The sequence below is a fragment of the Ptychodera flava genome, chromosome 15, assembly GCF_041260155.1.
Source record: "Ptychodera flava strain L36383 chromosome 15, AS_Pfla_20210202, whole genome shotgun sequence".
In the NCBI taxonomy this organism is placed as follows: domain Eukaryota; kingdom Metazoa; phylum Hemichordata; class Enteropneusta; family Ptychoderidae; genus Ptychodera; species Ptychodera flava.
Genome location: NC_091942.1, coordinates 9,919,307 through 9,932,755, shown reverse-complemented (window position 1 = coordinate 9,932,755; position 13,449 = coordinate 9,919,307). Strand labels below are relative to the sequence as shown.

The 13,449-nt window shown below is 37.7% G+C and overlaps 1 protein-coding gene across 2 annotated transcripts in view; it reads right to left on the bottom strand.

Annotated features, from left to right (window-relative positions):
- The window catches only part of LOC139151103 (ankyrin repeat and fibronectin type-III domain-containing protein 1-like), a 232,986-nt gene that overhangs the window by 218,761 nt on the left and 776 nt on the right, over positions 1–13,449 (bottom strand). The gene's annotated exons all lie outside the window — the stretch shown is intronic.

The following is a 13,449-nucleotide window of genomic DNA, read 5'->3' as shown; positions in this document are numbered from 1 at the left end:
TTTCCTAAGCAATATAACTCACATCATTTGAAAACGATTTTTGCCATGGCAACTGATGGCGACAGCCCCGATCCGTTCTCTGCCTATTCTGTCATGCATAAAAAGCTTATGTGCATTGCAAAAAAGATCAGCATGACTATTGATCCTTCAGAGAAACTGACATGCAAAAGAAATGAACATCTAGATCCCATGTGCCTCCCAGCTAGCTGTGTAGCACAACCAAGAAATATCGACATCAATGGTTTGGTTTTCCTCAGAGGGATTATATGTGTGTTCAGAGTCACAACAAACATGGCCTTCACCTCTCCAAACACAGAGTATCTAGTCTACCTCCACTATGTCAACAATGTGTGTCTGCATTGAATCACCTGATATCTTTTGATAGAAGGGTAGCAAAATCTGAGATGACACAGTCGAATAAGGTGCACAGGGACGTCCCCTGAATTGGAATAAATGGGGAGGGGAGGGAAAGAGACAGACAGACAGACTCACAGATAGACACAGAGAGGCAGGCAGAGAGAGAACACAGGTCAGCTTAGATCAATCAGTCTACATGTACTACGTGTAGATTGAATGTAAAAGAATACACTAGTCACTACATGGGGAATATTAAGAAAAATAATTTCAGTATAGACAGAGGACTGCACTGTCAAGTTCAATCCTAAGGTTCTGACATGTCAGGTAGTCCAGAACGTGGTTCCAGGTTTGTTACCAAATATATATAGGAGTGCTGTACAACATTTGATGATGTCAACAGCAACTCAGGCAAATGTTGTTTTAGTATATCTGTTGTAATTACCACAGCTTGTTGTCATATATTTTGGCAATACCATTGTGATAGCTTTATTCAGAACACTGGTTATATCAAAGTACCTATCATGTTTGATTAATTTCAATGTCTTGCAGTGTATTTGTTAAGGCCGGTACCCCGGTAAATGTTACCGGGGTTCCCAGTCATTTTACCGGTAAATGTTACCGGGGTTCCCCAGTCATTTTACCGGGGTTCCCCTTGGTATATCAATGCAATCAGATTAGGGGACATTAAATGTTACCGGGGTTCCCAAATCATTTACAAATGTTCCCCAACCTTAGCAAAAACACTGTCTTGTCAAATTTAACAAAATATTTATTTTTGCATATTTAATAATGATAGAACTCTGATATTGCCATGAATCAGCCATATTAATGGTACTGGATCTCAGTCATCTGTATTCACGTGCCCCACCTGTAACTTTGCCGGCATAACGACACTTTCTCTCGTCACAAACTCTTACCAGTCTTAGAGTCAACATCCTGTCACCCAACAGTGCATTTAAAAACTCTGCCAACCTTTTAGACAAAGCCATTAAAAGCCCATCAACTCACCACACAAAGCAGCAGCAATGTTCATTATCGGTTCAAGCTCTAATGTGTTTGCACAAAAGAGAGAAAATTTGAACATCGCCATTCCGAATTTCTACGTCAGCATGGAAACATTGGCGAGAACCATGACATTTATGACGCTAGGGGTAATTATCGGTGAACCGATTGATTTGGGGGATAATTATTGGTGAACTGATTGATTTTTAGGTTATTGTTATCGCTTGATGTCCAAACACAATGTGGGTAACACAGACAGCATGGAAGTTCCTAGTCTGCTGTACAGAAGCTACTGGTTCATTGACAACAGAACCTATACTGTGGAAGTACCAAATAGTTACATGTAATACAACGCAATACATGACAAGCTGGTCAGCACTGTGGCCTGAATTCCTGACGACCCTCGTGAAAGTTACAGCACTTGAATTTGACAGAGAAATATGTGATCAGCCTCGGTCAGTACAGTGGAGTGTGCCTGGAGCCTTATCAGTAGATTTGCTAATCTATTTTTAAGTCTGTTCACACAATATAAAACTTTTAACAGTTGATAAGGGTGTGTGTATGCGACTGCCTGTGAATGTGGAGAGCAAAACTTGGACTTCACCCTTTCACCACCCCTCTACTTTGGAATCTTCCCATTGTTGAATGTGGGGGGGGGGGGGGGGGTAGGTTGAAACTATATCAGATGCAATAAATTTATAATATTTGGTTCTTATATAGCGCACATATCCACAAGTAGATGTGATCAAGGCGCTTTACAATTATTATTACCCCTGGTCACTGGACCTAATATAATACCACTCAACTCCCTGGGGAGCAAACAACAGCTCACATGTGCAGCCAATAAGCGCAGCAGAGCTAAACGCACACATAACAACCTCTGTCCTACCAGGTACCCATCACTCCTGGGTGGGGAGAAGCAATGAGGAATAAAGTGCCTTGCCCAAGGACACACACCATAGCCATGCCGGGGCTCGAACTCGCCATCCTTTGATCGTGAGTCCACTGCTCTAGCCACTGGCCCATGATGCCTCCACTCAAATGGGGGCGACATGTGCTGTGCAGAACAAAATGCCATCACTACACTGACTTACACTAATAAAATCAGAAAGAATAATTATTATACATCTAATTTCTCTGAAATTATGTGAGTCAGAGGAAACTCAAGTCCAATCCATGGATCTGGCATTGCGTTGACGATGGGAAATATAAACACCTTACCTCAGACACAGGTCCAGTAGGCATAATTTGTGATGATTTTTTTCCTATTATTATCATAAAAAATAATTATGAATATTAATAAATTATTAATATGAATGTTACAGAATATTAAAACTTTTTTACACACAATGTTGTCTACTTTGTGTAAATGCTGTCTGGAAACTCCATTGTTGTGATAATTATGATTATTAATAAATTATGATTATGATTAATAAAGTCATATTTTACACATCGTAATGTGCTTATATGAACAACCGTCTGGAAACCCTTATATAGTTTCACAATCCATGCCAAAATATACAAGTGACACCATTGCCAAGGTTCAGTCTACGGCGAGAGTTACCAATGCCCAGGTTCAGTCTACGGCGAGAGTTACTACACAGTGTATATAATGAGAAGGTAGCCAGCTCCACTCAACAGTAAACTGACATACCCATGAATTACCTCCGTTTTCTTCACTTCTGCATGTTGATTCTCAAAATTTCTCCCGGTGTTGGCAAGTCCATAAATCAGCCATCAAATCTACCCAGTTTCGACCACTTAGACGGAAAATTTGTGAAGTTTGGGGCTGCGAGAAGGTATATATCGCCAATGAAATGATGCTGCCTTAGCGGAATCGACAGCATCCGGGAACTTATAAGGCAAATTTCGCTAACTGCCTTATAAGTTCCCGGATGCTGTCGATTCCGCTAAGGCAGCATCATTTCATTGGCGATATATACCTTCTCGCAGCCCCAAACTTCACAAATTTTCCGTCTAAGTGGTCAAAACTGGGTAGATTTGATGGCTGATTTATGGACTTGCCAACACCGGGAGAAATTTTGAGAATCAACATGCAGAAGTGAAGAAAACGGAGGTAATTCATGGGTATGTCAGTTTACTGTTGAGTGGAGCTGGCTACCTTCTCATTATATACACTGTGTAGTAACTCTCGCCGTAGACTGAACCTGGGCATTGGTAACTCTCGCCGTAGACTGAACCTTGGCAATGGTGTCACTTGTATATTTTGGCATGGATTGTGAAACTATATAAGGATTTCCAGACGGTTGTTCATATAAGCACATTACGATGTGTAAAATATGACTTTATTAATCATAATCATAATTTATTAATAATCATAATTATCACAACAATGGAGTTTCCAGACAGCATTTACACAAAGTAGACGACATTGTGTGTAAAAAGTTTTAATATTCTGTAACATTCATATTAATAATTTATTAATATTCATAATTATTTTTTATGATAATAATAGGAAAAAAATCATCACAAATTATGCCTACTGGACCTTACCTCAGAGGCTAAGTTGAGTTCAACACTGGTCTCCAGAGTTTTATGAATTGCTTCAAATATCACCTGCTAATAACAGCAGATTCGTGGAGACAAGATCAACAAACGCATGATGCCTTCATTTTATCTGTCTGTCGCCATGGCAACTGACCCAAACAAGGGCAGCTGATAAGATGACCATGTTATGAATAGCGTTTGCAGAGACAAGGGGTCCTTTTAATGAATAAAGATTTATGTGCCCTGTCTCTAAGAATTTGACATTGGAAAGCAACATTTCAAGCAACTCTTGGTGATACATTTGGAAACTACGGATATAAAAAAACAGATTAGAAATGTAGGTAACCTATTACAGTAATGTTGGTGTAGACCCCAGAAATACATGTAGATGCCAGGCATCGTTACATAAATTTATACTGAAAAATCTACACATTCATAAGTACACGCAATGTGCTGCCCTGCTGGTCTGTGTTTCTTTGGGCAAAACTTATTTCATCTCAATACAACATACTGTGTCATTGTTCTGAAATGTTGTCACCCAACCGATGTCTTTTCAATGTGCAATTTAGGAAGCAGTCCTTGCAAGTGACTGGTAAAATTTGTATGTTGAGGGGTTATCTTTCGTGTGAGTGGTGATTTGATCTCATATGAACCCAGAGCGTCTGCAACGATATACCTACATGTACATTCTCTATTCTCAGCCTGCTTGAAGAGCCAAAAATAACCTTTCTCACTAGTTTTGATCAGTCTAGTAGCAACAATTTCAAACCCTACAAACTGTCTACACCATAGTGAGTTACAAGTACATTTATTACTTTCAGTATTCTTAGCACATGTCTGAGGTCACACCTCTGCCATGCTCCAGCTACAAATTATGTAACCTTTCACCTCAACCTCCCTCCTGATTGAATCTAGTGTCACTGAAAATCAGTGACTAGCATACGTTAAAGGACCATTTGGAGTCTGATAGGATGTGATTTCTACACAAACTCAAACAGGACAGTTGACAGAGCTCGGAACTTTATACTGTATATTCAAAAGTGAAAAGACTGCCAGTATGCGCCCAAGGACATCATTGAATTACTGTACTGACTGCGTTTTATTTCCTGCCCACTCAACAATTTTAACACCCTCCACTGTAAAGCAGTATTTTGTGTTTTGAAATGAGACCTGCAGGCTAGAAAAGCTAACTGGACACTTGGTCTGCCGTTTTCAGGTCGACGATGTTTACGAAGGGGCAATCCTGCACATTCAACAGACGTAAATTATCTAACACTTGTAGTAATGGGAAACTATCCACCCTAAACGTAAATTATCTAATAGGGGCTCATGTCCAGGAAACGTAAATTATCTGATAGCCCTTTTGTGCTACTGTGTGCTAGTGACAATTTGCACAGTCGTAATAGCCTACCGTCCTACACCATGCAATGGCGTACCCCTGCTTTTACTGGTGAGCTGTTCAAAATGCATCACAAAAATCAGAAGGACAGTCAGACCAAAGGGTGTACAGTGCTCCTGTCTGCTGCAAACAATATGTTGTGAATAAAATGACACATGTACTGGAAAGACAAACAATAAATGTCCTTTGTGTGACATTGATCAGATTGATACTCAGGTCGAAATCACATTCATGTGAACTTAACTGCTTTGTTATCCCATCAGTAGCAATATAAGTTAACATGTGTACAATTTACATGTTATTTCTCAATGACAATTTGACACTGTTACAATAATCATGTCATTCTTTGTATAACAAACTTTTTGTTTTGCTTCGTTTTGTTAGAAGTCACATTGTCTTTTTGTTTAAAAGTAATGAATTCATGACATGTCCAGACTAGTATGGTTCTGGTTAGCTTTACATAAAGCCTCACGCAAATGATCAGACTTCAAAAAGTGTGCAACAAAGAAAAAAGATGAACTTGATAATTTCTATATCACGAAAACAAATCCCAACACATTCAAATATGTACGCACAGTAACAGCATAGGCTGAAAAAACAAAAGCATTGTTCCTCATCCTTGGTCTCTTACCAAAGTGCTGTGGTGAAAAGTTTTTTTGCTTTTGCGCTCACAATATTCAACTGATATTACCAATATGAAAACAGAAAAAGAATGTTTGAATGAAGTAGCAATTTTGACAGGCAGTCACATGACAATGATAAGTTTGGCAGCTCAGAACTGCATGGTGCATACATGTGTAATATGACACATTGACAAATATTGATATAATATCTGCAGTGTCTCGCAAACTGTAAATTACACGTATTTTTACTAAATTTGTCCAGCGAATGAGAAAAAAGGGCTGACAAAGCCAGTCTAAATTGATGCATTTGCGGATGACAAAACAAACTACTGGGTATTTTCTCTTTCTTGGCCTTCTTGTATCATACTTTTCTCTATTTCATCACTGTACAGCTTCACCTACATGTACCACCCCATACCAACACCGACCCTAAATACAAACAAACACCAAACATCTAGGGAATACAACCACCCCCTCCTTTTTTGTCTGAAAATAAGAATGCCCACCAACTACATGTAGCATCATTTTATGGGGTGTTCACTGTATTTTATTACCTCTGACTGCAAAGACAGAGCTCATAAAAATGCCATTCAAATTTAAATCAGCAACAAACTACTTTGAATGGTTCACTGGAGTTTGTTTTGATAGGCTTTGAAATGAGGCCAGTTATATTCCTACATGTATGCTCTCTGCTGCAATGTGCTGGGGGTTGTTCAGCAGAAGTTACAAATATTCACAAACATGTAAGAGATTTTACTTCTCTGGCTTTACATTGCAGCTGCAGAGGAACTTCCAAACTGTCCAGTTCAATTACTGTCATCATTGCATCTGCTACTGCCCATCCAGTATGGGTCACTGAATAAACTGAAAGCCCATGGGTTTGAGGTTGGGTGGTCGGGGGTAGAGGGGGATGTCACTTCAAAAAGTATGCTAAACTTAGTATTTGCAAACATGGTTCCAAGTTTCAAGGGGACGGCCATTGAGTACACAGCCAGCCTGTTTTTTATGATGTACTGTTGTGTGTACAATGGCTAATCAATAGTCAGCCGTGAGAACAACCATGTAATTACAACTGGGACTTGTGACCAAGTCAGGGTATTTTGTGTACAAGCATGTAAGCAACTGGGAATGACAAATTGGGGTTATCGCACAAAAGACACGGGGTAGAGTTCCCATGGTAACGCCAAATTGATTTACATACATTGTATTAGACCAGCCACGGACCATGGACCAGCCCACTCGTTTACAGTCAAGGGCCAGTAATGCTAACTTTTCATGATTTTTCTACTATTTCTGTTTTTAATGTCAACCATATTTCTTATTCTACCCAAAGCTTGTTGATATACACAGTATTCAGCTTGTCAACTTACCCTATGCATGTGTAGACTGCATTGTTATTGTTGACAAGTGAATTCTGGTCCAGACTAGAATTCAAATGTAAACGGTCACAGTTAATTTTTCCCATATAGATGTTTTGTGGACAAGTTAATAGTGTGTATTTTAACATGCTTTTGGGAGTAGACTGAGAGCTTGCAATTCATACACCAAATAAAAATACTGAAAAATCATCAAAAGTTAGCATTGCTGGCCCTTTAACTACATTAAGTATACTTCAAGTTAGGATCCACAGAGTCAGAAGTTTGTCACAAATAAAAGCACAGTGTGTGGAGTCCTAGGACAATGATGCGTCAACACATGGATGAAATAGGTGCAATGTCTGTAGGAGGAACCTCTGGTAGCATTTGTTAGTCTTCAAAACAGTGAACACAAGGCTTTAATCAGAATTTCATCCACAAATACATGTGAGGAAGGAAAACAAGGGTTGTATGATGACCTTGGACCTACCAAAAAAATAACATAAAACTCCTTGGCAGAGAAAATTCCCAGGTCAAAAAGCTTCTAGGAATACCACAAGATCCACCTAAATACATGTATGTGTACGCTTAGGAAAACAAATAAACAAATAGTGAGACCAAAGGGCAGCTCATTGTCTCTTGTACAGCTTCCTACTTACCTACGTACAGACAATAATATCACAAATTCACTTTTTCTGAAAGAATTACGCTCGATTTGTGATTATTACATAAAGTGTACTTGATTTGCAAATATTACATACACTGTGCCATACAATTTTCCATGTACTGGCACCAAGCATGCCAAGTTTACCTGACAACCACACACGGATGCAACTGCCATATTCTGGCATGCCGCCCTGAGGAAATCCCTTTGCACTATCCAATACAAATAAAGCACACCCGCACATAATTTTTTTTCCAAAAAAAGACCCATTCAAGAATCAATCAAGAAGAAAAGAAGCATTGTGTCCAGTTCACAAGAAACTTTTGTTGTTGAAAAATAATGTTGACACAAGAATCCAGTCTTGTTTTGTTCAGCAGTGCCATTCAACACGCCGGGTGTTCATCATTTACACAAGCCTTTATGCCCGGAGAAATAATTGCCAGCATAAAGACACCTCATATTGTCAGATAAACGGCATCATAAAACCACTTTAATGAATGCTCAGTGCCATCATCTTTTTTACTTCAAAACTGCATAAACCTATAAACTGTACATACTGTGATCACGTTTTATTAATGCTCAAAGCTGTTAAAACTTTTACACACACAGCTACAGTTATAAATATCACGCTTATTACAGTCAGTAATGCTAACTATTACAGTACGAAAAGGGGTGCACTGTTTCTGAAAAGGAATAAAATGGCATTCTTTGGACTAAAATGGAATAAAACGGAGAGCTTTTGTTGATTTTGAACACTCGCAGCAGACAATGCAAATTCCTATGGGAAAATCACTGGCTTTTCTAAATAGACATTTTGGTCGATCTCCAGCTCTCTCACATACAAACAAACATAACAATAATGAAGTGTCAGAGCATATGGCACTGTAGACAGACATTCAAAAATTGTAGCAAGCGTCACTACCCTTGGCTGCACAGACTTTCAGTCGGCTAATTGACTGCTGTTTCTATGGTAACCACTCAACAGACAGATCCTCTGGGCGTCACCTGTCACTGTGTCAAAACACAGACAGCAGTCGTCTATGGTCAAAATTACACCACAAAGGACGTCAGTGTCAGACAGGACAAATGTCCATCAAGACAGACATCTGCGTCTGATTCTTCAACTAAACTAATAAATACTAGTCTACATCCCTATGGGTTTACATTGAAGGCCTACTGATTATCAGACACGGTACATATCCACCTACACACGTTTCTTTCACCACAACATCAAAACACAATCCACACACAGAGAAAAAATTTACCTGAAGTCAAGCCATGGTTCTTCCACTCAGAGCAACGGACCATGTGAATTTTAATTATGTGTGGAAATGATTTTTTACAGCCTCTCATTGGGTTTTGTGTGGTATTTCACCTTGCTATTTCAGACAGACACCCCCTGGTTATCTGAGCACTGTAATGTAGTTTTATAGGCTGAACTTTCTTTCATAAGTTTATCTCTGCCATGGGTTCACTACTGTACTCTACTTTATCTAGTCACTTTTAAAATGAGGTGGGCACTGCATAGGGTCATTAGCCCAGTGTCCTCACAGCCTTAAAGTTGAAAGGGCCTAAGCTGTAACTTTTGATTATTTTTTTTCACTATTTTTATCTTTTATGTTGATTGCAAGCTCTTGTTCTACTCGCCAAAGCATGTCGAAACACCAAATATTTCACATTGTCAATACAGCGTCTATAGATGTAAAATGCACTGTTATTACTTACATTTGAATTCTAGTCTGGACTAAAATTCACCCATCAACAATAACAATGCAGTTTACACATGTACAGGCTGAGTTGACAAGCTGAATACTGTGTATCTCAACATGCTTTGGGGAGTAGAACAAGAAACTGTGGTTGACGTTAAAAATAAAAATAGTGAGAAAAATTATCAAAATTTACAGAAGTTACAGCTATTGGCCCTATTGACGGGGCAGTATAAGGATCACATTTTCATTACTTTTCTTTGAGAAGCAATTCCAGTATGTTTAACTGATTTGAGTAGATTTTCTTAATCTTCTCTAGAGTGCATGTTGAATTTAAAGTATTAGCTTTGCATACACAATGTATTGAAAGCAATATGAAATGCTATCGAGTGTATAATATTAAAAAAATATGAAACATTATCATTGACATCTGAAATCTAATCCTTACTATAAAATCAGTTTTCAACAGTGGCATTGCACACATACAGATTGTGATGACAAGTTGAACAGACTGGAGTACCCACCATGACTTTGGAAGTTGAACAAGAAACTGCACTTTTATAAACATAATATTACCAATTGAAAATACTTCCAAGTTCCAAATAATGAAGCTATGACAGATGAACTATTCACCATTAACATAAAACAAGAAATAATTAATTATTCTGACAAGTATGTATATGAAAATATATGCCTCTGAAACCTAAAAAGGACTGATACTTACAGACATCAGCCACTAGCTTCTAATCTGAAAATGTTAGTTTTGCTGAATCAATATTAAAAGGGACATAACCTGTAACTTGTGGCAAGTTTTTCAGTATTCTGCTTCTGTATATCAACTACCGTGTCTGACCCTAATCCGTTTGTCACACTGAAATTTTGAGATATTCACCACTATTCTTTTTCTCAACACGACTTGTATGTGTGTAGTGATCATTGTTTATTGTTTACAAATGAATTCTAGTCTGGACTTGAATACAATTTTTAACAATAACAAAGTAGATTATACTCATATAGGTTGTGTTGATATGCTAAATACTTGGCACTAAATTACAGATTAGCGATTCAATGCGGAAAGTGTAGGGAAACTACAAAACAAAAGTTCTGAAAAATAGCCAAAAGATAGTTTCTGTAGCTTTAATTAAAGCTTGCCGTGTGATGTATTAAAAAGTACCTGATGTTCACGAAAAAAGCAAACAGAAATTTAACTCAAATTCACTCCTAAATATTAATACTGGTTTACATGAAGCTTCAGTATATTTATGCATTATATTAATCTTACTATAGTTCTAATAGTGGCTGTCTTTGTTCTAATTTTCTGTTCATACGAAAAATTTGGCATTAACCAGATGAAATACAAAAACAAAGCTTAGCCACATGTAATTTTCTTTCTGCTTGTTTCTGAATATTTCTGATATATGAATTAATGGATCCCTGTCTCAGTATGACGTTAATATTTTCTTTTCATGCAATAAACTTGATTGTGATTTTAATCATACTGTTCTTTCCTGGTCACCTATGCAATATGCAAATATGGAATAACAGACTGAATACTGAATTGTTTGTGCCAAGTACTTCACTTTAAACTTTCCTATGCAGAACAGAGATCAGCCATGGGTTCTGTCATCAGTAACGTAATTCTGTAATCAGTGATTGTTGTAATCAGTACCTGTATTTTTTCATAATTGCAAATTTTCTCATTGTTAAATGCCTATACAGCATTACATCAAAGGCAAACTTGCTGAACAATGATGGCAACCTAAGACCTAGAAGAACATGTGCACGTTTTCATGGGAAAAAATACATTAATCTTGGCAACTAGAGTGAATGGCTTAAAAACAGGTGTTTGATCTGAATGTAACACCTGCCTAGATTGACAATGCAGCAATTTAGTGGCTATCAGAAAGGTAGTGAGGTTAGTCAAATACAAAATTACATTCAATTAACCCTTGCATGGCCACATTTTGGTAAAACCTACTTGTTTCAGACAGCCAAATCAAAGTTGGAAAATAAAAAGGAAATAGAATAATTGTACATGTATTTACATTTACCAGCGGTTTCAAAATTGCATGATGCTGGGCTCAGCATGAGAGTGTTGTAACTTCATATCATGGATGGTGGCATAAAACACAAAACAAAACTGTATATTTGTATGTGGTTCAAGCATACAATTCACTGTCAGTGGTTAAAATAATCAAATCTTGCTCCAGCAATAAATAGTTTATTACATTTTCACATCTGGGACGTATTTGGAGAGTGAAATTTAGAAACTCAAATAACATACTGTGAATGTGATAAAAATAGGAACAGACAAACAGTAGCATATATGCGTCATACATAAAACTGTGACTTATTGTCCTGAAAATGGAAGTAGACAGAGTTAAGGAAAATACCATTTGTAAGCTAATTCACTACAGCCATTTCGTTAATTTTAACAATTTTTTTCTCTTAATTAATTTAATAATTTTTGCTAAAATTTTGAAGTCATATTTTTTTTCTCTGATAGAGGTGGCACTTTTAGTTTTGACCTGCATTGACACAATGGTATGCAGATTATATGTGATGTTATTGTTTGACGAATTAATCCAGCACTTGACACTGACTGGTTTTGGCAACATATTGATACAAATAATGAGCTTATCAGTCACCACCATAAATCAACCACACTGGTACTCATTAAATTCCCTTTAAAATTTCATAATATTCAAATATTGAAATTATCCAGAAAACAATACTAACCCAAAATGATGATTATTAGTGTTATTGTAATTCTGTGGAAATAAATTTCAATAAGTTGGCACTTCCATGATTGATTTAAATTTAATTGTCATTCACTTAAAAGGAGACGATCTGTGGGGGATAACGATCGGGGTCAACGACACATCTTCAGAAATTGTGTCCCAGCCTTATTGCACACACCTGTCAGAGAGAACCTGTGAGTTGAACTGAAAAGATTCTTTTCAAACAGGTGTAATACAACACATACATGTTGCGCATATGTTCAAACTGTATTTGACTTAGTTCATGGTTGGTCTCTAAATTTGAGGTAATTTTCAAAAGTGTGCTAAACTGTAGCAGTCAACACTGACACCAGCTGGCTATCAGAGAAACATGACTGCAGTTGTTTTTAAAAGAAAAGGGGGTATTTGATGGGTGTTGCATTACAAAACAGGGGTATTGGTTTTCTTGTGTGAAACGAATTCTCGGTGTGTTAGTCAACAGTAAAAAAATGGGGTTCTCACATGCTGTAATTGTAGCCTGTGCCGTTTGTACGCCAAAATAAACCTCTCTGTACCCACTGTGAAAGATTTATGCGTCTGCAGATTTATGTGTTCAACGTTCAAGGTCTAGATCATATATCCCAACACCTTCCACGGTGAATATCCCAAGGATTTGGTAAAATATTAAACTGGTTACTACGGTTGCCGGATAAAATTTGATAAATTTGTCATTGACGTTGTAGCTTCAAGTGTAATTTGAGTGTTTTACAACGTTTTGTATATAACTTGGTGCGTGTGTTTGTATCTGATGTGGTGGTGTGCTCACAATGTGCCGGACACTGTGGTAGACATTTTGGTAGCAAACAGCTGTTTCTTGTATACATTCGGGTTTGAGACTACAAGAGCTGGGTTTTTCGATCCGAATTCTTTCTTAACAATGTTTCAAGCGTGAGGGTTAATCATTTGTATAGCTACGTACTGAACAATTCGACTTAACTACTTCTCTATATTGATGTAACGGTTCTTATCGATTTCCGAAACAGCCGGTGTCCCCCTTTCCTCCAAGTTTGAGTTCAGGTAGCACTGGAACTGGTCCGTGTAACGTAAGACGGGGG